Source organism: Lonchura striata, chromosome 3 (assembly GCF_046129695.1).
Source record: "Lonchura striata isolate bLonStr1 chromosome 3, bLonStr1.mat, whole genome shotgun sequence".
Lineage (NCBI taxonomy): Eukaryota > Metazoa > Chordata > Aves > Passeriformes > Estrildidae > Lonchura > Lonchura striata.
In genome coordinates, this window is record NC_134605.1 from 37452465 (window position 1) to 37477410 (window position 24946).

The 24946-nt window shown below is 42.0% G+C and overlaps 1 long non-coding RNA gene across 1 annotated transcript in view; it reads left to right on the plus strand.

The window, feature by feature from the left end:
- The first annotated feature begins 332 nt into the window (after positions 1-332).
- LOC144246000 (uncharacterized) overlaps positions 333-24946 on the plus strand; it is a 101587-nt gene continuing 76973 nt past the window's right edge. Inside the window, exon 1 of the long non-coding RNA XR_013339595.1 lies at positions 333-381. This is a non-coding gene — a long non-coding RNA (uncharacterized LOC144246000). The remainder of the gene's footprint in view (positions 382-24946) is intronic.

Genomic DNA, 24946 nt, shown 5'->3' on the forward strand with positions numbered 1-24946 from the left:
CACATCAGTTTACAGTGATGTTTTGCTCAGGACAAACCCTGAAGAAGTGATAAGATAATGGAATTCAGCAGAGGGAGAAAGAATAAATTTAATGTAGGTTATTCTATTATTGATTTTTTTAGTCTAAATACCTGTGGATAATTTTGTTCCAATTCCACAGAAAAAAATCCCTCTTTGTAAAAGAAATTTCGGATCCCACTGTTCCCAGAACAAACCATGTACTTGGAAGGTTTTATCATAGAAACTATGCTCACTCTTGAGTAAAGAGAAATTCCCTCCTATTTCTTATCATTAATACAGGTCCATAGCTGACCTGCTGGAGTGTCCTAGTAGTCTGTTGATGGTGCTAGTCAAGAATATTTCAACTTCTGCTGTCTCCAGGTACGTGCCTGAACTGACATGTTTCTAAAATGGCTTCTTCAAACACTGTTCCATTGATTTTTCAGTCTGGGAATTAAAATGGAAAGTGCATTCACTCCTTAATATAGAATGAAAAATGGAAATTATATATTAAAATATTTGAAGTGGTTAAATTAGCAATCAGCAAAAAGTGAGTTTGGTCCAGTTTTTAAAAGCAGCCCCCCAATAACAGGCAAATTACAGGTCATCAGACTCAGATCCACTCTCCATTCTCATTTTGATGAGATTTTGTGGCTCTTTCATTCATTTATGGTAATGCATCAAATTATGCTTTAAGAAAGTTAGAAATGAAGACAAGAGATGCTGCTTGTTTGAAAGTATTTTGCATAATGACTTTAAGTTTGGGTAATGCCAAAGATTGATAATGCAGTCTAGAAGCAAATAAAATGCTGACATCCTCTGCAAGCTTTTCATCTGTAGATAAATATCTCTGCTGCCACTGATATATGCATCTTTGTCCAGCTTTGTCCAGCTGCGTGCTGTAGTACAAAGCCATCATTTTAGTCTTTGGACAGCTAAAATTCTGAAATGTATAGGCCAGCAATTTGTTATACTTAGGGGCCCGATAGAGATTTCTGAATGTTATGTGGACATATCAGAGCAAAGAGCTAATGTGATGATCAAAATCAACATGTACAGGAGTACTTACCATGCAGCATTTTCCTTTTTTTTTCCAGCTTGAAACTAGCTAACCCTTCAGACATGTATATTACTAATACCAGAGATATGCTTTCATAACTGCAAATGGCAACCCTGCAAGGATTGTACTGCGCCTCGGCAAATGATGTTTTCTCCAAAACCAGTTGTTTAGAAAAATTATTAATTAATTAATTAACTTGTGCTTCCATGAACAAAGCACACTTCAATTATTATTTTCCCTTGTCTTTTTGATGTTTTGTTTAGAGGCTTGTTTTTTGTGATATTCATTCTTCTAACTCTATTTAGTAGGTATATTACCATATCCTCTACCTGACAAGTCATCTATAACATACCATTCAGAGAAATGGTGGCTAAAGGAGTTCGGGAAAGTGTGTGCTTCTCTTATTTGCTGGGCCTGCTAGTCATGAGGTGTCAGGGCAAAAAGGGTGATTTCACTATTTCACTTCCCTGGTTCTTGTCTGCTTATGGGTATTTTGAAAGCACAGGCAGAAGTGTCACTGAGCCAGCGCAAACCCCTGTGGGGCACTAGAACTGAACACATCCATCCCCATGTAAAACATGGCCACAAATGCCTTGGGTCAGTTTTTCAGGGGAGCAGGGAGCTAATAGCTCAGCAGGAACAATGGTCCATAGCAGTCTCACACCCTCCAGGTGTGGTCTGTGAGGCACAAATTCTGTGACTCCCCCTCCCCTGCCCAAAACCAAGAGACCCAGCTAAGTGGGTTGGGGGGCTGGTGATCAGCATCCATGGAGGTTGGGTGACCAACAGGCAAGCGCTGCTGGTGAAGAACTGCTGCAGTAACCTGAGGTCAAGCACTGACCTAGAATAAGCTGAAGGCCTTGATGTGCCATGGTAGGAGGCCAAAGCACATGTCAGTGTTTAAAAGCAAGCATTGCTTGTGGTAGCTCATAAATATTATACTTGTAATCTTTCCCCCTCCCGGTAGACCTAGATACTAGGCAGGTTTAACTTCATTTTAAATCTGCTATGTCTATGACTGAAATCATAATATTTATGCAGGGTAGTTTTTCAAGAAGCTTAGTGAATGGGTAAACAAGTTCCTGGGTTTCCCCCTTTCATGGAAGCAAGCTGAAGGTCAAATTTACAACATCTCAAGCTACATTCTGTGCTCATTTACACAGCTGTAATCTTGAGTTATGCCACTGAGGACAAGCAATTGCTCCAGACTTACAGGATATAACTGACAGCAGAATTTAGCTTGGGTTTGCCAAAGCTTGACAGAAAAGGAGCTGAAAGGGTGGAATTTGGTGCTCGTGAAGTAGCTTGTATATATTCAAGGACTGTATGAGCCCAAAGATTTATTAGTAGTGTTTCAGAGCATTATTGAAATTAGACCTAATTATCTGTGTAATTTGCTGGAACCAGCATTTTAGCATTTTTGATCAAGTATATGCCATTAATTTAAAAAGAGATGTACCAGGCTGCTCTCAAAAATAAAATAAAAAAATTAGGAGAAAGCCCATAATTTCTAAATAGTGTGTTTCAAAAACTTCCAAGGTTTTTGTCCCCTTTGCAAAACAGTCCATTTGCAGTCTAATCATATGGAAAAAGTCCACATCACCCCCAAAGATTATTCCAGCAAGCAGAGAAAAGAATTATCTGCTTGTACCCAGACTAGGTCTGCCATCCCTCTCCCTCTTCTCCTTGCTCAAGCCCCATTATGCCACTTGGAAATGGTGCTGGCTGTCTTTGGATGAAGGAGCAGAAGACAAATCTGTGAGCAATAGCCAACCTGCTCCTTTGCAATGAAGAAAGTGCAAGGCTCCTGTTCAGACCTGAACCCTGTTCTCTCTGTTCAGGCATGATCCACAGGTGCTGCTTGGTTTGAGGGTGTCATCTCCAAGCCTAAGCCTCTGTTTCTGCAGTGGCTTCTTGACAGTATTCTGGTGTTGTGGTCACCTGAGCTCCCAGCAAAGAGGAATATTCTTGTGATGAAAAAAAACAGCCATGCAAAGGTGCAGTGCACCTTGCTTTTCTGCTGGTTTCTGTGGAAACTTCGGAGAAGTTTCTTTTGCTAGTCTCCTTGTCATGCATTTAATAGCAACAATGATGCTTACCCCTTTCTGAAAGTGTGCTTTGAGGATACAACCATTGCTGTGTATGAATAGCTTGAAGCTTACATGAACACTAAAGTTGAATGCAAGAGGAAAGACAACACAACCAGGTTATTAGCCATCGTTTTTTGCCAAACCTTTGCTCAGAGAAGCCTTTGGTTTGGGACAAATGCTGTGTGGTGCTTTCTAGTCAGCACTTCTCTAGTTCAGATTTTCACTTCCTTTTTTTCTTTTCTTTTTATACCTTCTTAACCCCTGCCTCCACATAGGTCTCCAGCAGCATAAACATCGTTAGCACGTCATTTTGGGAAGCAAGCAGTAAACGTGAATGGGGGGGATGCTTTTATTGAAATGTTCTACACACTGGCTCAAACGGCGGAGAAGCGTCAACTCAGACCTTCCCAGTAAATTATTAACTTTTGTTTGCACAGAGGGGAGAGCCACAGTAAGAATGCAATTAATTACACTGGCAGCCCAGCCAGGCCAGCAGTCAGCAGTGCTCTCACTTGCAGCTCCTGGCACTGTAGGTCTGATGTGAGAGTAACTAATTAAATGCAGGTGCAGGCTAGCAGACTTGTTGAATTAATGCAGTGTCTTCTTTTCGGTGTTCCCAGGCATTTGTAGCTCACAAAAATAGTGCAGGCATTTGGTGCTACAAATAATAATAGAGTGCTGATGACGGAGGTAATTAATCCTTTATTACTGGATGTGATAGGCTGCTGCTGGGGCTGTCATTCTAGTACTTCTTATGCAAAAACATGTCCGAGAGGTGAAAGAACATGGAGTAGGAGAAACACAGAGGAGCGTTCTAATGGACTTGCTTGTGTTATGGGCACAGATACATCTTCATGGTTTTGGCAAGATTGTCAAAACCTGGTAGTCAAAACTCAAGACCAGAAATTCACTGTACTATATTCTGGGTTCTACCTTTGACTCACCAGGACACTTTTAGCAGGCAGCAGCTTAAAATAAAAATTAAATCTCATTCAAATGCTACACAACCATGAAAGAGAAATGCAAGGCCCTAACTGTAGCTCACTGTGGCCTTTCTTTTCTCTTTTATTGCTTCCTGAAGATCCTCAGCCAGCCATCATCATTAACAGGCTGCTGACTCCAGTGAGCCCTAGGTTTAACCCCAGTATTGCTCTTTGTGATGGTGCAGGGGGTGATTGTCTTGCTTTAAGGGAGACTGGCTTTGAGTGGAGGTAATGCAGATGTCCAAAGAGCTGCAAAAAGAGCAAATATTGTTTAGGGTTATTTATTTCCAATAACAAATGCTGTTCCCCTTACTGGTTCAAATCAAGTTGCAGGACTCAAGTATCTTTTCCAGATAAAATGAAGGGTAAACTGTGAAAATGTTATCAGCTTTCTTTATCTTTGTCTTTTATTTGGTTGTAATACCCCTTCTTCCCAGACACAGGAATTTTGGGATTTTATAGGATGTCAAGAAAGAAAAAACCTTCTGTGGTAGTTGCCCTAAGGAGTGCCAAACATTAAGATACTTCAGCCTCAACACAAGGAAAAACCCCAAAATACAATGTATGTGTTTACTTTAAAGACAAGGAGTGATTTCATGTTCTTCTTGTTACTTCATGGTGAAAATGGTCCAACGCTATTAGGAATGTTTATAGTAGGAAAATAATGCCAAGTCTAATAAATTATCAGATAGGACAGACCATGTTTTATTCAGTGTGGGAACCAAACACTGCCATATTGTACAGATTTGCTGATCTGGAAGAATCATTCTTGCCTTACAGAATGCAGCTCAAAAGCCGAGTGCATGAATATGACAGTTTTCTCTTTTTTAATGCAGAGAATTTTAAGACAGAAGCATTGCTTGGAGAGTTTTCTAAGGGATTCTGATCAACTTACGTAAGTTCAGGAAATCAGCAATAATTTGTTATCCTTCCATATTTTCCAGTGGCTTTTGTTTTTCTTGCATCACAATTCTTATCCCATTAGATACAAATAGTATTCAAGTATTTGGATGAGAACTAGCATTGTGCTACAAATTTTAATGCTAACTCCATGGTAGGTAAATAGCTGAGAGCAGTTCTTAGAGCAAGGATAGTTTTTGATCATTTTCTTCCTCTTTGCTAGTTACTTGTGGCCCTGTGGGAAATTTACATGGTGGAGTGTTTGCCCTCACAGGACACATAAAAGGTTTGTAAAAACACTTTTCTATGACCATGTGTATTTTTCAACAGCATGAAACATTGCTGATCTTCTCATGGCTGTGGGTCCTGATGGGAGAGAGCTGAGGAGGGTGAGGCCCTAAATTACTGCTCAGCTCACAGAAAATTGGAGAGAGTGTGTGTGTGTGCATAACCAACCATGTGTTGTGCTTGCAACAAGCATGATTTTTTGCTTTCCGAACTCCATGCTCTGAAATTTCCAGGAAGCTGCTCTTTGCCGCTGACAGTTGCTATAGGGGTGATGGCAGCAGTGAGGTGGTTTTCGTTCACGTCTTCTTGTCTTCATTAATTTCCAGTGTGTCATTTCAGCTGAAAATATGAAATTGCTCTTAATGTATTCAAAAGCATCATGTTGGCTAGGTGGTTATTTATGTCACAGTAAATATTTGATGAGGATGTGTGTTATTTTTAGCCACAATCACAACATATTAATGAAATTTATAGGCCTGAAATAGGCATCTAACACATGATCATTTGTTACCTTTACAGTTTCCTGAGGGTTTTTCCTGTTTTCCCTCACAATTTGAACTGAAAAGGTGGTGATTCACAGTGTTGGTATAGATTGTTGCACACAAGCTGCATAGTGGGGGCAAACATCAAGCCCCAAATGGCAGGACCCATGCTGGTGGGGGATGCTGCAGCCACTGAAGCAATAAACCCAGAAAGGCTGTGCAAATGTGAATGTACAAATGGATCTCAAAGCTGTGATTTTCATATTCCAGCAATCACTGCCGTAGGAGTGCATGACTGACAGCACAAAGGACTTAGATTTACTGTAGAGAGATGTAAATTGATAAGCCAGTAGACAGCCATCATTCTTCCTTTATTCTCTCTCTGTATCCCATGTCTTTCTCTGCTGGCATAATCAAAGCTGACACAGTGCATTCTATACCAAGTTATATTTTTCGTAATTATAAGACAGCACATGAGATCTGAAGTTGTTATTCAGGAAATGGCACAAAGCTCGCTGAAATACAGGTTTTCAGAGTGATCCTCGGATAATATTGTTTTTCACATAGATTCTGGATACTCAGACTCTACATCTATGTCTTTAAGCTGTCTGGGTGCTTTAAGAAGGGATAAGTACAGAAGAAAAAAAAAAAAAAGAGAGAGCTTTTCCTTTTGTGCAGATTAAAAAATATACAAAGCATGGGATACTGGCTTTCTTTCTCCTTGCCAGCAGCTGTCTGAAGCATTTTGCCACACCATTTCTAAAGAAGTTTGTAGGGAGCTGACTTTGGGGGGAAGAGGTAGAAGAATTTGAGAAACAAAAATAGAGGGATCACCCATAAAGACCTAGATGAGCAATCAACCTTCCCCTCAGCTGACTGACTTGTGTGGCACACCTCTCATGTCTTGAGGCCAAAGGGTCTTTTTCCACTGATTCATCTCATTAGGCTCAGCTGTCTCTGACTTGAATTGCAATGTTTTTAGATCTGAAAAGAACAGACTATGAGATATAATGGAGTTGTTATAATACAGATGCATTTGGAAATCTCATTCTTCCTCAGCTCTGAAAAAGTGTGGTAAAATCTGAATGCTAATATTGCAGCCCTTTGACCTCAAACGTGCAAGGTTGAAAATTCAGATCCCATCTGGACCCAGTGAATGTGTGACTTGAAAGAAGGCAAATGAATGAAGCCTTCCATGCTCTGGAGCTCCAGCAGAGAGGTTCTGCAGATCACCTGGGAAAATCCAAGTTCTGTGAGTAATCTTCCATATGGTTTCATTTTTAAATTTGCTGGTATTTTAGTTGAATTAATGAAAATAGTAAGGAGAAAGAAAAATTATATTTGTATTTTTACTTTAAACAGATTGACACTAGTAGGAAAAAAGGGATTGTCTCACTTGATAAAGTAGAGATTATTACTTTTCATTGAAAAACTGTTTTCTCTTTCCATGTCAGACTTTTTTTGCACTTCCAGAAACAAACTGAGAAGGCTATAGCTATACTTCATGGATGTTTATGTGCAGGCCTTGTCTGCTCACTTGTCTCCAGACTCATGATATCTCTAAGTCTTGCTTTGCCTCACTGACATACATGCACAATGACCATAAGGCAGAAAGCAAGGTCTTTCTCTCCCTTTCATCTTTAATACAGGGAACTTTTTAATCCCAGTAGCTCCTCTGCTTAAATATAATTAACAGTTAGTTTTAAACAGGCAGATTTTATTTTTTCTTTGAGCAATTAACTCAGCTGCCAGAATTGGGACCCTTTTTCTGTTAAATTGCTTCTGTAGTTGATGGAAAAAGAAAGATGATTCTGATGGGAGATGTAGCTCTTAGCTGTCCTTTGGAAGCACCTGGTCCTTGATGCAGATGGTACCTGATTTCAGCATCTTAATTTTAAATGCTTTCAATTAAGCAGGATGGACCAGAGCTCTTCATGCTGCTGGGAGCTTGCTGGGGATATGTGAGGAAAAGCACTGCTGGTCATGCACCCCTGTCAAAAAGCAGTTCCTTGTCTTAAGGCAACTCAGGGAATTAAAAAAGAGGAAAAAAATCCAAATATTTTTGGCTCTAACTAGTGAATAAGACAGCTTATTCTAACTACTAATAACTTAAGTGAGAGTGGTTGTCTGAAGTACTCTTGAAGATGAACCCCAGGTTATTCACATCAGTCTTACTACTGTTTAAACCTTTTGCTTGCATTTGTTGATTGATGCATTATTGTTCATGTCAGTGAAGGACTTTTCAACAGAAACCTTTTGGGGAGGCTATAAGGAGTGTATTGGCAAAGAACTGAAATTTCTCTGTAATTTGTGCAGTGGATACACAGCTCTGGAAGAGCTGCCCAATTGGATACTGCCAAATGATTTTACATAGGTCACTGAAAAAATCTTTGGAATAGCTATGCCAAATTGCTACAAGCACAGATTACTTTCAAACATAGAAAGAAAAATGCAAAATCTTATTACTAATTTCCTAGGGCATCTAATCCACAGGCATCAGTGCAAAAAATGTTTTTACTGGACTATTTTCTTAACAGGGTCATTATGTCTCCTTCAAGGTAATTCTTAAAGAAAGGGTTTACTTCTCCTCACTTTCTCATGTCTGTGTCTCTGTCAGGAGTAGGCCCTTGGGAGCATCTTAGGAGTGAAAGTGTAAGAAACCAGAATGTGTGCTGCATGTTTGTTGCTGCATATTCCTTCAGAACTTGCTTTTGAAATGCATATTGGTTACAAAATAAACCCAAACGAGCCATTATACTCTGGTGTGTAATTATGTATTTAGGACACATACTACACACAGCTTTGAAAGAAATCTGTATGGAAACAAATTGCATTACATTTGCAAATAGCTGATGGTAGTTGAGCAGCAACACCTGAAGCCTTTCAAAATACTGAAGTCATTTACACCATTTTCTAAAGCAATTATTCCTAAGCATCAGATTCCAGTTGTTTCAATGCCTTTGCTGCAGAGGAGCTGCAGAGGTCTCAGTATGGCATAGAAGACCTGGTCTTGGCTAACAGCTTTGATGTAGATTTAGTGCTCCTGTTGATGTACCATGGCAGAGCAGGACTGCTGGCCTTTGGGAGGGAATGCTACTTGGGCTTAACACCCTACGCTGAGAGTGGAGATAGAGAGGCAGCCCTGGGGCAAGGGTGAAACCCAACTTCCTGTCTCCCCAAAGTTTAGTGAGGAGCAGAGATTTAAGTCTTAGTTGAACAGTTCTGTGATTTAGTGGAGTGATGGATTTACTTTTGTGTCCAGCCTCGAGGATGGAGAACCCTCTGGCTTCTTATTTCAGGGTTTTGAACTGCCACTAGAGCAAGACAGTGCATCTCCCCAGCTCTGACAGTGTTGTACCACTTATTTTTCCTCTTTAACTGGTGCTTGGCAAAGTACCTGCCTCTCAGGAGGCCAATCCTTGGAAATAGCCGCGTGCAACAGAAATGGCAGCAGGCACCCGTAAGGAAGCTGTGTGCCTGCCTGGGCCGATGATAAGGAACATCATCAAGCGTGCTTCCCTGCCTTGAGACAGCAGTTCCTGCATTAAATCCACAAAATGCCATTCTGTGCACACTGCAGTTGGAAATGTTAAGAGTCATGCTTATTAGCACTGGCACATATAAGGCAGAGCTGCAGTGATGAGTTAAGTGTCCTGAGGATTTGAGGACTGGGGTGTTGCTTTTCCCTTTCTGGAACTGAGCACTCAAGAGACTTTCATTAAACCTGGGACTTGGCAGACCCGCATGCTGATTCTGCCGCTTATTTGTTGTTCGGCCCCAGGCTAGTCACTTAACCTCTTGCCGCCCTAATTTCCCCATCTGGAAAATTATATTTACTTACCTCTCCTGGGGATTGCACGGGGCTTAATGAATGCCCGTAAGGGATTTGAAGATCCTCAGATCTGAGATGATACAGGACTGCAAAAGATTCACTGCATGTGCAAGGAAGAGGGGATGCGTGCCCAAGCGGGAGAGCCTGCCTGTGCTCTTGGCCTGGAACCAAGCCTGAAATTCTGATCAGCAGGGGTGGATCATACTCTCTGTTTTAGATTAGATCCTCTTCCTTGTGGCCTTTTCAGATTTGCTGGTTGAAGAAGGAGGCAAGTGACTGAACGGGGAGGAGGGCAGCTGAGGTTAACTGCTTTCTCCTGTTGGTCCCCTGGATCTTTTTGTCAGTGCAATAACAGCTGGATCTCCCAGGAAGGTAATGATCTTCCTAGATACTCCATCTTGCTGCAGGCTATTAGAGAAGCCAGGCAGCCCTGTTGCTGCCCATTTCTTTAGCAGGAATAAATGAACCTCTGACCAAAAAAAAAAAGTTCCTCTATATAATTAAGCAGCATTAGAATGAGGCCTGTGCCTTTGCTGATGAACTTCAGTGAAAGCAGATGGTCACAATGGTATTAAAAACTAAAGACTTCAGTCAAGCTTTTAATTGAAAACAATTGGACCCTGCTGGATGGTAATTACCTTGGCTGCTTGCAAATAATATCACAGCACTGCTACCTATGAAGGAAGAATGAAGACTGAGTTAATAAGAACTGCTTAATCTGCATACAATAAACAAGGAGCATCCAAAACTATTTTCTCTGGTAGCTTCTTCCCTGCAAGAGGCTTTTAAGTGGTTAGCAGTGTGAAAAGGAACACGGAGTGGCAGAAATTGAAACATGTAAAATGTTTGCTGGGTTTATAAAGTAACTTGAAGGGCCCATCTTCTCTCATCTCCCTCCTTTTTTTTAACAGCTGAAATTCCAGATGCATCTGAGAAAAACAGCAAAATATAATAAAGTGGAAAAGCTCTAGATTATCCAGCATTCCTTCTCTTCTGAATGGCAACAGCAATGAGTCTGTGTTTATCTTTTTTATCCACTTTCTTATTCCCTTGCTTGATCGACTGGAAGGCTGGGGCCTTCTAAACACCCAAAGTGTTTTTCACCATGTTCTTAATTGGATTTTAACGATCATTAACTTAATATGCTTCAGTGTCTAACAAAACAAATGTAGTATGTGGCATATTTTGCCTGACGATTTCCTCATTCCTCTGCCTAGTGCTGGGATCAGACAAGGGTTAGAGGGTTAGATCACCTAAAAGAGTCCTGAGTCCTGGTGTGCTATGTATTTGTTGACGCACCATGAGATTAATACTGCTGTACAGTGTCCTTCCTGCTGTGGAAAATTCTTGTATTGCTGTGGATGTGCAGGTGGAAAAAACAGTCCCAGTGTTTTCTCTTGTAAACACAGGTCCTAGACATGTATAGAATGACCCAAATCTTGTCACTTTTCACGTAAACACTATTTTTCATGTGGCAGTTCTCTTGGGCATCACTTTTTGTTCCCCTATGAGCAGGCAAGGTGCCTTGCTGCCTCAGTAGACCTCAAAAAGCAGCAGCTACTGCAATTTTGCAAAATTAAGGAGTAGCTGTGAACTGTTAGTAAAAGTGATGCAATGATTTTCCAGAATATATCATCTTAGAAGAAGTGACTTGAACTGCTTTTCTTTTCCTATCCAAATATTTGTCTTATCAAGGCACCAGTCAAAAGTTTGTCTTGTCTTGTCTGGCAGTATGATGAAATTAACTTTTGCAGTGTGTTTGCCTGGATTTCATGATTTTATGCCTGGAGTTCAACTTTCATTCACTTAATGCACCATGATTAACGCAGAGAGTGAGGTCCTCAACCCACGAAACTCAGTAGCAGTTTTCATAGTATCTTTGGTATGATTTTCTTATTTTTATGTAACCAATATATGCTTAAAGCTTTATTGCTGTAATGCCTTGGAAACTGCTAGCTGACACAGTCACAAGACATAGGTGTATTTCACAGAATCATTAAAACTGATGGTTTTAGTTCCCCTATTGCCATCTAAGTTGAGGTATTCTCATTTGTGCTTAGGACTTAGGTCTTTCCTCTGCAGGAGAATGGGTCTGCAGCTGATGGGGCTGGTGTCCTGCTCTGTCTCCTGGCTCTTTTATTCAAGCTGGTGGCAGGGTCTGAGCAGAATTTTGCTCACAACCTTTCCAGCCCCTCCTTTATCAAAGAACCTGGGACAAATTTGAAATTAGGAAAGGCCACCTTTCAAAAATGTCTCATGCTAGTTGCTGTGGGGATTTTATCCATTTTATAGCACCTACTTCTAACTCTACAGAGTTTTAACTATACAGAGTACGATCTTACTGTAATTACTGCTTGCAGCTTTAAGGGAGCTGGTGTGGACAATACTATTTTAAAGGTATAAGCTCTATTGATCTAAAGTGTTCTGAGCGATAAACAGCTGCTCAGGTTGATTAAAGCTGAAGGGAAGCTGAAGCATTTAATCAATCTCCAAAGCTGCTCCAAGTATATTACAAAGCAATTGTGATTATTGCTATTATATGACAAGCTATATCATAATAAAGAAAGAGGCATCATTTTTCTTGGAAGCATTTAGAGGTGTTGTGGTGCTTCTTCTCAGCTTGCCTCATGCTGTCACCTCTGAAGCTTGGCTAAGTGACAGAGCATGCCACTCGAGCAGACTAATCTTGAAGGGAAAATACAAAAGCAGGGCCTTTCAGCTCCCCAGAGCCTTCTCTTCCCTGTGTCTATCTGTGGCAAACAGCGAGTGCTTGTGGAAGAAAAACAAGAAGGCAAGTGTACAGTAATGCTGGCCACATGGTAACTGCCTCTGATCCTTGCATCCTGCATAGCGTGGGATGTTTTGGGCTGTGGGATATGTTTGTGTCTGTCTAAAAGTCCTGAAGGCACCTTTCTTTTATTGCTTTTTTTAATCACTTCTTGAACCTTTCTTTGGACAGCCTTGGGCTTCACACTATTCCATGGTGGTGCATCACACAGTGCTCTCACATGTTTTGTAAAATAGTACTTTTTTGTTCTTGTTTTTCAACTTTCAGCTTGATGTTTTCTTTTAGTGTCTTCTTACCCTCATGTTAAGAAAAGCAATGGATAGTAGTTATCTGTTAGCCTTTTTTATTTCATAGACACAGAGCTATCTGCCTCTGTTGTCTCCCTGTTTTCCAAGGCCTATTTAGTCTCCCTTTTTTGGAAGGTGACTTATTCCTCTGACTATCCCTTTCACATCTGCATCTGCCGCTCTTCTCATTTTGTTGGACGCTCTTCAAAAGGGTGTATCCAGAATTTCAATGTGTTACTTTAAGATGTGGGCTTTTCTAAGTTTATTGTTTCTTTCTATTTCAGGTGCTCAGTGATCTGTATTTATTACATAAAACATACATATGTCATGCAATATTGAAGACATGGTTATATAATTTCTGAAAACTAAGGTGCTACGTGAAATAATCTTAGGTTTAAGATTCATCTTTTGTTGCATTTAAAATGTAAAAATGGATAGTACATGAGACTAGGACTCTTCCCCATAGAAAATAGAATATGAAAACAAATTAATATATTAAATTTATTAAACAAAGATTAATAAATAAATAGACAAATTAATATATAAGTTTACTAAACTTTGCCCTTGCTGTAAATGCAACAAAGAAATTATAGTACTTTATCCTGGAGAGGATAACATTTACACAGGCTAACTTTTGCAGAGGGTGTCAGTCCTCTCAGTGCTTTCTTTAGTCTTTCTCCACCAAAAATAATCAAATTGTCTCAAAACCAGGAAGTCCATGCTCCAAAGGTATGCTCTGAGCTTTTGCTTTTGCTGAATGCACCCCACACAGGCAAGTCAGACCCCTTGGGGTTAGCAGGCAGAGAGATGTCTCTTCTTTTGTTTCTCTATTATGATATCTCTTTTGAAACTTTGAAACATTTGAAGCCTCTCATGACCTTCATGTGAAACCTCATGCATGGTCCTAGTGTGCTGGAGGCTGAGCCTGGAGCAGTTATCTTTGTTGCATAAGATTTTTATTGCAACAACTGTTAAATCTTCTCTATGGCAATTTCACGTGAGAGTCACAATTCCTCTGGGAAACTTCTCCTGAGTTTCACTTTATAGTAGTATGAGAGTCTTGTGAGTCTTGTGAATGCAGGTTTTTAAGTGAGAGTTTAGACCAGTAAATAAAATTTTAATTGGGAAATCTTGAGGTCCTCTGTGGATGGATTGTCTGCCCTTTGAGAAGAGGTGTTGGGTCCTCAGCCTGTTCAGCTGGGGGAAGAGAGAGCTACAGGTAAGCCTAAGAGTAGCTCAGGTTCTTGACTTAGCTTGGCTAGGACTAGTTTCAGTGTGCTGGATGGGTTAGACAGCTGACACTACAGACCTGGCTGTCAGAGGTTTCCCACTGGAAAGTGGGCCATAGCAATCTACTGGCAGTAGCCCTCCTTTCCTGTGGATGAAATCTGAGGAGCATTTCCTTTGCACTCCTGTGTTAATTTAGTGGCACCAGCAAAGGTCTGGTACAGCTACATGGCAAATCATCAGGGAACCAGTTCAGGTTAAAAGTAATCCTTCTTTTTTGTTCATTTGTTTTAACAAGTTTTAAAATTGATTTCTCCCACAGCTCCATGAAAATTCCTCTTTGTGCCACTGAGGCACAGGGCAACAGAAGGTAGAACTTTCAGGAAGTGCTTCATCTGGTACTGGGTTTCCAAGATGCATTTTTCAGACTGTGGCTTTATAGTCAGTCTTTAAGAGCCCCCTGGAACTAGCTCCCAATCCCATGGCCCCACAGATTGCCAGCTGAAGATGACAATTTGTGAAACCAGACTTCAAGTCAAATCTGTGGCAAAAATAGACTGCAAAAACGATGAATCACAACTCAACACTGCTGCACAATACTACACTTGTGCTGCTCTGCCATTTTTTGGGTTGCAATCTAACCATCTGTTAATTGGCCCCATTGCACATTGCTACAGGGTGCTGAGATTCATTGTAGGCCTACAGGATGATTGGTGTCTCCTGAGCCATTCAGGATGGGGCCTCGCAGCTTTTCAGGTCCTGCTGCTGTTTACATCAAGTAAACAGCTGGCTATCCCAGCTGCCATCCTCCATCTGATTGCCTCAGCCTCATTGCTATTTTATGGCCAGAGATTGTTTCTGAGCAGAAGGATGTGCGTCCCTCGCCTGCCTTCAAGAAAATCAGTTTGTGCCAAGGAGGACAGGATTTTTAGGCACTGCAACTATCTGTTAACATCACCTGGAAACCAAGGGTGATGCTTTGCGTGGGGTGACACTGATCCTGCACCCCAGCACTCAGCCTTGGCGCTGCTTTCACAGGGATCAGAATTCCTGGCCAAGCTAAGACCTACTTCTGTTTATGTTACTTTCTAAAACTTTCTAAAATTAATCTCTTTTTTCTCCACTGCACATATTTTCACATTTGTGCTAATGAAAGCACTGGATTGTTCCAGGGGGTCACATGGAAAATATCTGTGAGCTTTGGCCATCTCTCTGAAATACTACAGTAAATTTGGTGTTTGCTTTGGCATGTTGCTGTGAAAGATTGTAGAGTGCTTGTGTTTATAGGCATACAGGGAAAGCGGGCTCCTGCTCATTGTGCCTTTGTGAGGCTGCCAGACTGTCTGGCCCCATCTATTCTACTGTAAGTGAAAAGAGCCTCGCGAGTGCTCGCTGCATGCTTGGACCAGGCTCTGCTAGGTACTATGCTTGGAAGCCATTCTGTCAGCTTGAAAAATATCTTTCTCACTGAATAGTGTTTACTCCCTGTTGTTACAAGTAACGTGTAGGATTTCTTGTCAGTGAAGAAAGTATTCCTTCTTCCCCTTATTTCTTCTGTGTACTGGGAAGTTTGCATTTCGGTGGCCCTCCTGTACTAGGGCAGCCAGCTACCCTTTGAGAACAAGAGAGGATTTTCCATACAGAAGTATAAGAGATAATGTGTGAAAATTGGTGGTACAATGCAACCCTGGTTGAAAGATTTGGACAATGCCCTTGAAAAAGGACTTACTTTCCTCCTGTAACCTGCTGCCTTCTGAAGGAATATAAGACAAAGGTTTTCAGGTGGAAGACTTTTCTGTCCAAAGTGAAATTTCTCTGCTCTGTGTAGAGAGATATTGTCCAGATGAAAGCCCCTACAACACCCTTTAAGAAGATGAAGGATGACTCCAGCAACCGCTATATTAATTTTCCTGTCTACAAGAAAGCTTGTTCTAAAATTTAATGATATCTGTGAGCTCCTGCTGAAAAGTCATGTGCCACAGGACCTGCACTTGACTAGTAATTATAAAGTGCTTTGATATTGAACTTGGAGTCTGAATAGCAGTTTGCAGAATGCAGGTCTTCTTTCCTTTTTTATGTGACAACAAATATTTATCTCAGATTTCCTCTTCTGGAAGGAACAGCTGGAAAACAAATGTGCATTGATGGGAATTGAAGGTACCTGGACCCAACCTGTAGCCCAGCTATCCTTAAGTCCTGCCTGTAACTGCACTGAGTATTTGGAGGAAGATGCAAATACTGCTGGAATGGATGATTGCAACTAAACTGCAAACAAACCTGCTCACTGCTTCCCAGAGAGCTCTGTCAGCTTTTGTTTCAAGCAGCAGCTCTGTTAATTTCAGCAAGGGAGGTACAGTAGCTGATGCTTAACAATTAATATTTTTTGTTTTCTTTCAACTGTCACGCTTTGCCAGCCAGTTTTGCTTTGCAAAATCTGTAAGTAGGGAAGATAGTTGTTTTCTTTTGTACAATGGATATGAATGAATTAAAGGATTTAAGACTGTAAAGTCTTAATTAATGGTTTAGGCTATTTTTACAACAAATATTCAATCTGCTATATACACACTGATATTGGGCTCACTACTCACTGATACATTTTGGTATCATCAACAGAGCCAAACCCCCAGGAGCCAAAAGTAAATACACTGTTATTCAGTGTCAGCCATCAAACTCTTGCCAACTTTCAGGACTTACTCTTGTCAATTAGGCGCTTCAGCTTGAGAAACCTGTTTGCAGTGAAAATAGATAGGACCAAGCACATTACCTGCACAAAGCTCCCCTGTGAGACTCTGTGCAGCCCATCCACCCTTGTTCTTCCTGCTGCTGTACTTCATGTTGTTCCTGTGAATAAACAGGGCTGCATGTGCTTAGACCAATAAACTCAAACACTTGGCTTCTCACTAAAGTGGCTGAACTACCTGAGGCAGGAGTAGCAGGAGCCTTCTCAAGAAAACCAGTCAGTGAGTTTCTCTGTGTCTTGACCTGATGGTTTTGAGGGATATTCATGATATTATGGAGATTGAAGAAAGCCTAGGAATTTGCAGTTGCCTGGTAGCCAATGTCAGATTCTCTTAGTTCTGCCAGTGTGAGACTTTTAAGGAAGGCTATTCCCTGGTGTAGCCTTTTAGTTTGCCTGATATTTGGAAATACTGAAAGAAAACTCTAAGACTGCTTGCTTTGTCAAGAAAGCACCTTACCAAAGCTCTGCCTAGTACAAATGGATCAATCCTCCAGCTCAAGGGCTGTTTCATACTCTGTGCCTCAAAGCATTGACCACCCTGGCATCAACAACCAGCAGGGTGAAGAAGGATCAACAGGCCCATGGACTTCTCTAGTGCCAGGATTAAATGTTTGTTTCCACTTCTCAAACCACCATGTCTGAGGGTTCAAAACACTGCTGTGTGTGCTTGCATGCCCCCTGCCAGGGCATGGGCACATGCCTCTGTAAAACCTGTCAGAGGTAAGCTGCTGCTGAGAGCAGCACAGCACTGAGTGCAGCCCTATGCATTTGAGAAGATAAATGAATCCAGAGGAAGAGGCTTTTGCTGTGCTGCTGCTATTTCAATGGGAAAGTGGAACCCTGAAATGCTTTGTTCTACTTCAGTAGCTCTAAGAGGAGCCTTTCTCCAGAGGTCTCCGGCACCCAAACAATTGAAATAACTCCAAAGGGCTCTTCTAAACCTAATTCTTCCTCCAAGTATTCAGATTTTTTTTTTTTTGCCCCTCCTGTTTACACCCTCTATTGAACAAAAAGCTTTAAAACTCCTTTTTTAGAAAGGATTCAATTGTAATTTGAATGAAGTTAATGTGAAGTCAAGGTTGGTTGCTCATCCCCCTGAAACCACCAGCAGTGGCTGAGTGCCGGCGAGTGTGAGAAGGGAGTTCAAACATAGCTGGGAAACTTGTGAGCAGGCTGAATGAAGAGTGGGCTGGAGGCTGGGGATCGCTGCTCCCCCTCCCCCCGTGTGACTTTCTCAGCTCACGCTGAGCTCTTTGATCACTGTCCAGCACTGTGGCAGCCTGGGCTGGGGCCAGGGATGTATACATGGGTGGAGGCTGCTGTCATCTTCATACGCTCTTGATCCACCCTGTACCCTTATTTCCACAAACACTGTCGCACATCACAGTGGGGCACATCGCTGCCGGTGCTCCTGCAGCTAAAGTACGGGGCTGTCCCTGCCAAGCACAGCTCCCTTTTCCAGAAATCTCTCTGATAGCAACATTTTGAAAAGTGTGCTTGTATTTTGTAACCATTACTCTATTTTTGCCAAGCACATTTGTATTTGAGACTGAAACACTACGCTGTGAGTACAATAGTGCTATTCAGCACACGGAGTTTGTGTCTTTCAGAAGTGGCTGTTCTGGGAGAACTGCACAGGCGAGCACGGCTATCTTGGGAAGGGGCTGCTCATGAAGAGAGCACTGCCAGAATCTTACCTCTGGGAGCACATTCTCCAGACCACCTGCTTTAGGGCAGTATTTTAGCTCCATATTCCTCTAATAAGGATTTTAGTACTGCCCTAAGTGGCTATTAAGAACTCTTGAGTCCAAGATAAGTTCTTACAGATGTGCTGCCATTATAATTCATACTTAAATGTTGACATAGTAATCTTCAAAATGAGCTGAAACTCTTGAAGAAAAAGGCTAACTGTCTCTAAGGGAAAGTGGATAAGAATCAGTGATGGAGAGGCAAGCTGTGGTCCCTTGTGCTTTTCAGTTGCATTTGTTTGTGGTCATTCACCATCAGAAAGTGGGAAGAGTGACCTGGTTTCTCCTGTCTGCCTCTGCCACTGTCTTTGAGTAAGTTGCCTTCAGCACAGTGGCACAAGTAGACTGTAGGCGTTTGAAGACTGCCAGCAACATGTGGCATGTCCCATTTAAAAAAACCCTCTGTTTTCTACTAAAACCTACAACAAAACAGATATATGGGTTCTACACTTCTGTTTTATTTCCTATTTATTTTGGGATGGCCAGAGGACCAAAGGAATTGTACAAAGCAAAATCTCTTTGGCTAGTTCCTACAGTGTGATTTTCTCAGGTGGTAGATCCACTACTCCTAGCAGGTCAAACTAAGGATGTTGCAACCCTGCAATTGTTTTTCTAGTGCAAATGCTGAAACTGGTTGAAGAAGATTGAGAAATCTAACCTGTCTCTCTTCAGCTCCCCCATCCCCCCAGATTACTTCAAAGGTCAATGAAATGCAGTTTTGCCCAGACAGAGGAAAAGCTGTGTCATGGAGTCTCCTCATTCCTTCACATTTCAGCACAACAGGATCAAAACAATACACAGTCAAGTGTGAGGAAGATGAGACTGTGAAACTGCCATGAGCCTGCCAGTTATGCAGCTCAGAGTCCATCTGGAGCCACAAAGAGAGGCAAGGATGTGTAAGGGCAATTGTCTGGGGCTTGGGCATGAGTAGCAGGCCATGCTGTGTGACGGTGATGCAGAAAAGCAGGTCTGACTTGGGGACCCATGGGACTTCTGCCCTTCCTGTCCACTTCTTACAGGGAAGCTGTAGCCAGGTGAGCTCAGCCCCTGCTCTGGGACAGTAGAGCTTGCTGCTCTGCTATATAAGAGCATCCCTTATCCTGTTACTCTGGTGTAGTTACAGAGGTAAAAATCCTATGTTGTAGATAAAGATAGACTATTTGATGCTCAACCAGGGAATAATCAATCTTTTTGTATCAGGTAGAATATGCAGCTGAAGGAGCCTGGGGTACCTTTATGTCTATTTACTTATTCCTGTATTCACACTGGGAATTGTGGTGCTGCATAAGGACAGAGGAAAAATGCCCATGGCTGCTCTCTCTAGAGTGCCTTGGACCTTGATGTCACCCCAGGAGCAGCCTCCCCAGATTGCTCTGCAGCATTCATCAGCCCCAAAGATATGGATGACGATGCAGCCCTTACCCTGGGCCTGAACTGCAAGTCAGCCCTGAGGTGAGGTGCTGTGATAAGCAAAAATTGAGAGAAAAATGAATCTGCTTTAGGAAGGCTACCTGTCTTTAAGATTATTTTGAATGTTCACATTTTTTATGTAGCATTTTAGAACATTTCAGCTGCTCCCATTTGGAATTCAATTCCTCTCCCTTATAATCAATAGCAAGCCTTAACAAAACAATATCTCACAGGAGACACAAGCACACGGTGCTGAACAAAGCAAAAGAGCCACTGGCTTACAGCAACAATTGTTGCTACACAATGGGTTTTCAAAGCTCAGTATATATTTTGTCCCTACTGGGAAAACCATAACAAGACTGAATTAGTGGCTAGACTTGCCAAAGGGAGAAATTAAAGTGTGACGACTTGTCTGACACCTTGAAGTACCATTATTTATTCTGGGGGACAGGACAGCATGGAGAAATAAGATGCCTATTAAGGAAAATTATTTTCTGTTGCTTTCCAAAGTGTACAACAGATCTGCATGCCTAAGGGCTTAATCCAAGTCAGGGATCAGGAGTACCTTCTGGTGGCTCTTGAGAGGAGCTGACAAGTGTGGGGATACTGCCCACAAATCTGGGGATGTGCAGGGGTGGATGTAGGAGTGTGGTTTTCAAGGGCAGGATGGTCTGGAAGTCCCTTGTCTTTGCCAGGGGAGGCTTGGGGTTGGTTTGCAGGTGGCTGTTTGGTGAGGGAGAGAGAAGAGGGAGATACTATGTGAGAGCAAAGCAAATTCCCTTCCCCGTACGTGGCTGGTCACCCCTGAGCTTGCAAACTTGGCTTCTCATCTGTGGCTCTCGACAGCTCCTTGCTCTGGCACTAATGGGTTTCAAGAGCTCCCAGTGAGCTGTAATCACCTTGGTTCAGGGCTCAGCTTGCACCTTTACAAGCACCTTCACCCCTTGCTGTTAACCTGTGGTCTCCTCTATTCGGCAGCTGAGCTTGTAAATTCATGTAACCAAATAGCTGCACTGTTAACTGCCTGCACCAAAGTGAACAACACATCCATCTTCCAGTGCCCAGCCAGCAGCCTAATGACACTGCTCACCGTGCTTGTGGGCAGCCTTTCAGACATAACTAAATCTGGCACTGTAAAAACAATTGCTTCAGTGCTCACACAGGCCACATGGCTCATCTGGGCAGAGGAGGGAGGTTGTGCAGGCAGAAGCCTTCCCACGGACTGTCCCTGTGCACCAGTGCCCTGTGCCATCATCATCACATTCCACGGTCTGATGGCTAGCTAGGGAGAACTTCACCCCACTGGTAAATTGTGCCTCATGCCCAGAGCAACAGCCTGCTTGCAGTGGTTTTATTTTTGATTGTGATTGATGTTTGACAAGTCTTTTCGAAAAGGCATGCCTCAGTTTTGCTGTCTGTAACCTGAGTGCAATTTTCTAAAGTAAAGTGCCACCAGAAGGACAGCCGCTAATGAAACACTGAATGGTGCTGAGGTTTTCTGGCCTCTCTGCTTCTTGCTGAAGTCCGTGGCTTGAATCCTCTAGTCTTGAGATTGATCTTGTCACGAAGGTTGTCTGAATGCAGCCCTGGAGGAGGCTGGGCTGCAAGTTCACCCTTGGCTAGAGACCCCACAAAGGAGCTTAGTTGGGGACACCACTGAGAAAGACAAGCTGTGGCTGCTTCCACTGGTGCTTGTGTCACTACTTGTTGAAGGAGAAACAGCACAGCTTTCTGTGTGCAAGTAACTTAGACCTGCCATTGGCAGAGATCTGATATACCACCTTCCTCGCCCCAAAGCAATCAAAGCTGGGAGCACACAAGCTGACAGGGGTTAAATGGTCATTGCTTTTCTTTATTTGCTAGCTACTTACCTGGTGCAACAGGCACTACAAGAGAATTTCTTAATTAACTGGGCTCTGTCCTGGGCAGCACATGTACACTGCCAGTGAGCACTATAAAAGCGCAGTTATTGCACTTTGGCTTGGGAAAAGCCCTGGTGCAGTTGTATTGTTAAGGAAAGTCTTGGAGGAAGGGAGAGAAGGAGACTGGTCTCCACTCCAAAGGCTGTTTGTTGTCTTAAACATGGCTGGATCTAACCTTGGGGGAGGTGCAGGGTTAATTTGAGCTGCCTTTGAAAACAAATTTGAGCAGCGCACAGCATGATCTCAGGGAAACAATGTTTATAATCTGTATCCTGCTTCAAATTGTATCGGCACCGTGCTTCTGCCCCGCTGCCAAAATTAGCTGCAGTCACCAGGAAGCAGCTGGTGTCCCAAGCATGAGACCCTGCACTCAGCACCATTGGGTAGCTTTTATACAGATATGAGGATGGAGTTCTTCCTGGCTATTAAGCATCACCTACTCTTTGCCTTTGCAGCAGCAGCAGGAAACTTCTCATATGTGGAGGCTGATCCAGTGTTCTTAATCATGCACAGCTCCTGCTGATTTTAGCAGGAGAATTGTTTTACACTACATAGTTGAAACGTGTTCCTCAAGAAGTCTGTCTTCTATCCTCTCTGAAGGAGGGTGGGGAATGCATTGCTCTGCCAGCTGTCTGCCTGTGCGTCATTAGAAGTGCACAGGTTATGATACGCAGTCCTTAAATTTAAACAACAGTATTAGGGATTTTGTCAAGCTAGGTAATATTGAATCCATGGTGGTTGTTGATTAGCTTTGTCATCCATTAAATCCAGGGTACTTTCAGCTTTTAATTCACTCTGCATAAATTAGTTCACTCCTTTCCCTCATCCTTCTGAAAATGAATGGCTGCTTCTCCCTCCATTTTGGACTATGGAATATTTGAAAAGTGGCAGTACATTAATTTCTGCTCCAGCAGAGCTCTGCAGGAGAAACAGCTCTTTAGGTTTTTCTGTGACCACAATATATTTCAGACAGTTGGTGTCAGAACTTTTTGTAATTATTTAAAATATTGAGTAATGCAAACAAACAGAAACAAAGGAAAATAATTGGGGAGAGTAGAAATTCCTCTTCTCTCTCTCTCTGCTGTTGCAGGTTTTACTCTGACAGGCCAGCTTTGCATTCCCCAAGGTAGAGACTTTTATCCTGTCTTTGTGACTGTTTTACTTCCCTTTTCTCCTGGGGGAGGGGGAAATGAATAATTTCTGCCTTCCTCCTGTGTCTTCACCTTCATCGGGAAAGAGTAGATGAACAATGCCAGGATCCTGCTCAATTGTTTTTTTTTTTTTTGTTTTTTTTTTTGTGTTATTACTCTTTTGCCTTTTCTTTCTCATCACAAAAAGACAGAAGAGGGAAATGATGGCAGGCAGTCAATATCTATTCATTTTATCAATCCAGCTCTTTAACTGCTTTTGTTATTCAGTGGCATGATGGTCTTTGGCTTGTTATTTACCAGCTGTTTAATTTAAATGTATCCCCATCAGGGAGCCAAAAGATCTAGTCTTAGAGCTCTTTTGCAGGATTTGTCTAACCACTCTCTAAATTATTTAACATGGCTCTGAACTGTTTGGAGATTTTTTTTTTTTTTTCATTTTAGGCACTATTATTTGATTCAAAACATCTGTGAATCTTTGATTCAAAAAATCACAAATGACCTTACATCTGGGCAACAGCTCAGCTCTGTCTTGATCCTCTGTAGGGTCAAGTGTGCGAGCTGTTTGAAAAGCCTAAAATTCCTGACATGTTGAAATTCTTTTCTTACTTGTTTGTTGACAGAAGATGGGCAGGGAAGGCAAGGCAAGGCAAAGCAAGATCAAGATGCTGTGCTGCAGGGCCAGAAGTGAGTAGAACATCTTGTTACGGAAATAGCTCCTCCCTGCATTAGAAAAGCAGCTATTTAAAGCAGGATCAATTGCCAGTCCTCTTTGCCACTGTTGTCATTTGGATATGGCATGTGCAAATAATATTTCCTCATGAAAGAAAACTTCCAGCAATGACAGCACTGCTCTGGCGTATCCTCCCACAAAGGGGAGAAATCAGCTCATCCACAGAAATGGTGTCTCCCTCTGAAAAGATCCCCAGGATCTGGGTTTTGTTTTTCTGTCTGAGACTTTAGGCAAGTGGATTTTGATCCGCCGATGACATCAGGATGGTGCAGCTTTTAAGATGTGTTTGAACATTGGAGTTACGTAGGACAGTGCTCTTGTTAAAGTAAAAATACATGGAGAAAATGAACAAACCTATGTAACATAGAGCAAAGCCCACTTTCCCCTAAGATATGCATAATAAAACTGGCAGTATATGCCTTTGAAAGTGATTGCTTTATGTTTAATGATGCCAGTGAGCAAAAATCCTTTTATTCTTGGCAAATTACAGTGGGTTGATATACTTCAAAAAACTGGAATTATCGAAGAGATTTTCCAGGGAGCTGAACCCATGCTTGATTTAAGCACCCTCAAACTTTCCTCTAGTTAAGATTCACATCTGTATCCCTTCTCTCAACTCAAGCCTGCTGCTGTTTGTTATTGTTTGCATTACTTGAGGGCCCACTTAGGGATTGTACAAAATGTTCTTTTAAAAAAAATAAATATTGAAGTGTTCATACAGAATTTGAGAGAAACACACTCCTTTTTTAAGGTGCTGCCATCTGATCATTGCAGAAGTACAGAAAAGAAATCTTGGGGGCATGCAGGGTGCTGAGGCTTTGGGGATAAATGTTTTCACAGTATTAGGGGCTACGAATCATCCTCATTTCCATGTAAGCCCCTGTACCAAGTGAAGGGAGAGCATGAAACCTTTGAGGAGCATTTATATGTTCTATGTAAGTGAACTTAGAGAACTCACTGGATGCAGGAATTGGAAGAGATTTACACCACCTGAGCCTGGATTTTAGAGCTAAGGATCTCTTCTTCTAGCAAGTCCTAGCTGAGGAAGAATTGTTGAACAATCCTGTTGCTATGTCCTGAAGGCTGTGAAGATACAGCAGAGTTGATGAAGATACCAGAGATACAGATCATCCTCTTGTCTCTCCTATGTTTATCTCCTTTTCTCTAAACTCCTTGTTTTATTTTTATTGGGATTTTCTTTGGATTAACCCTATTAAATGCATCACTAGCCCTGAAATTTGCCGATGCCAATAAACCCATCTGTTTTATTAACTAACCACAGTCTCTGGAGTGTTTCTCACTGGCTGA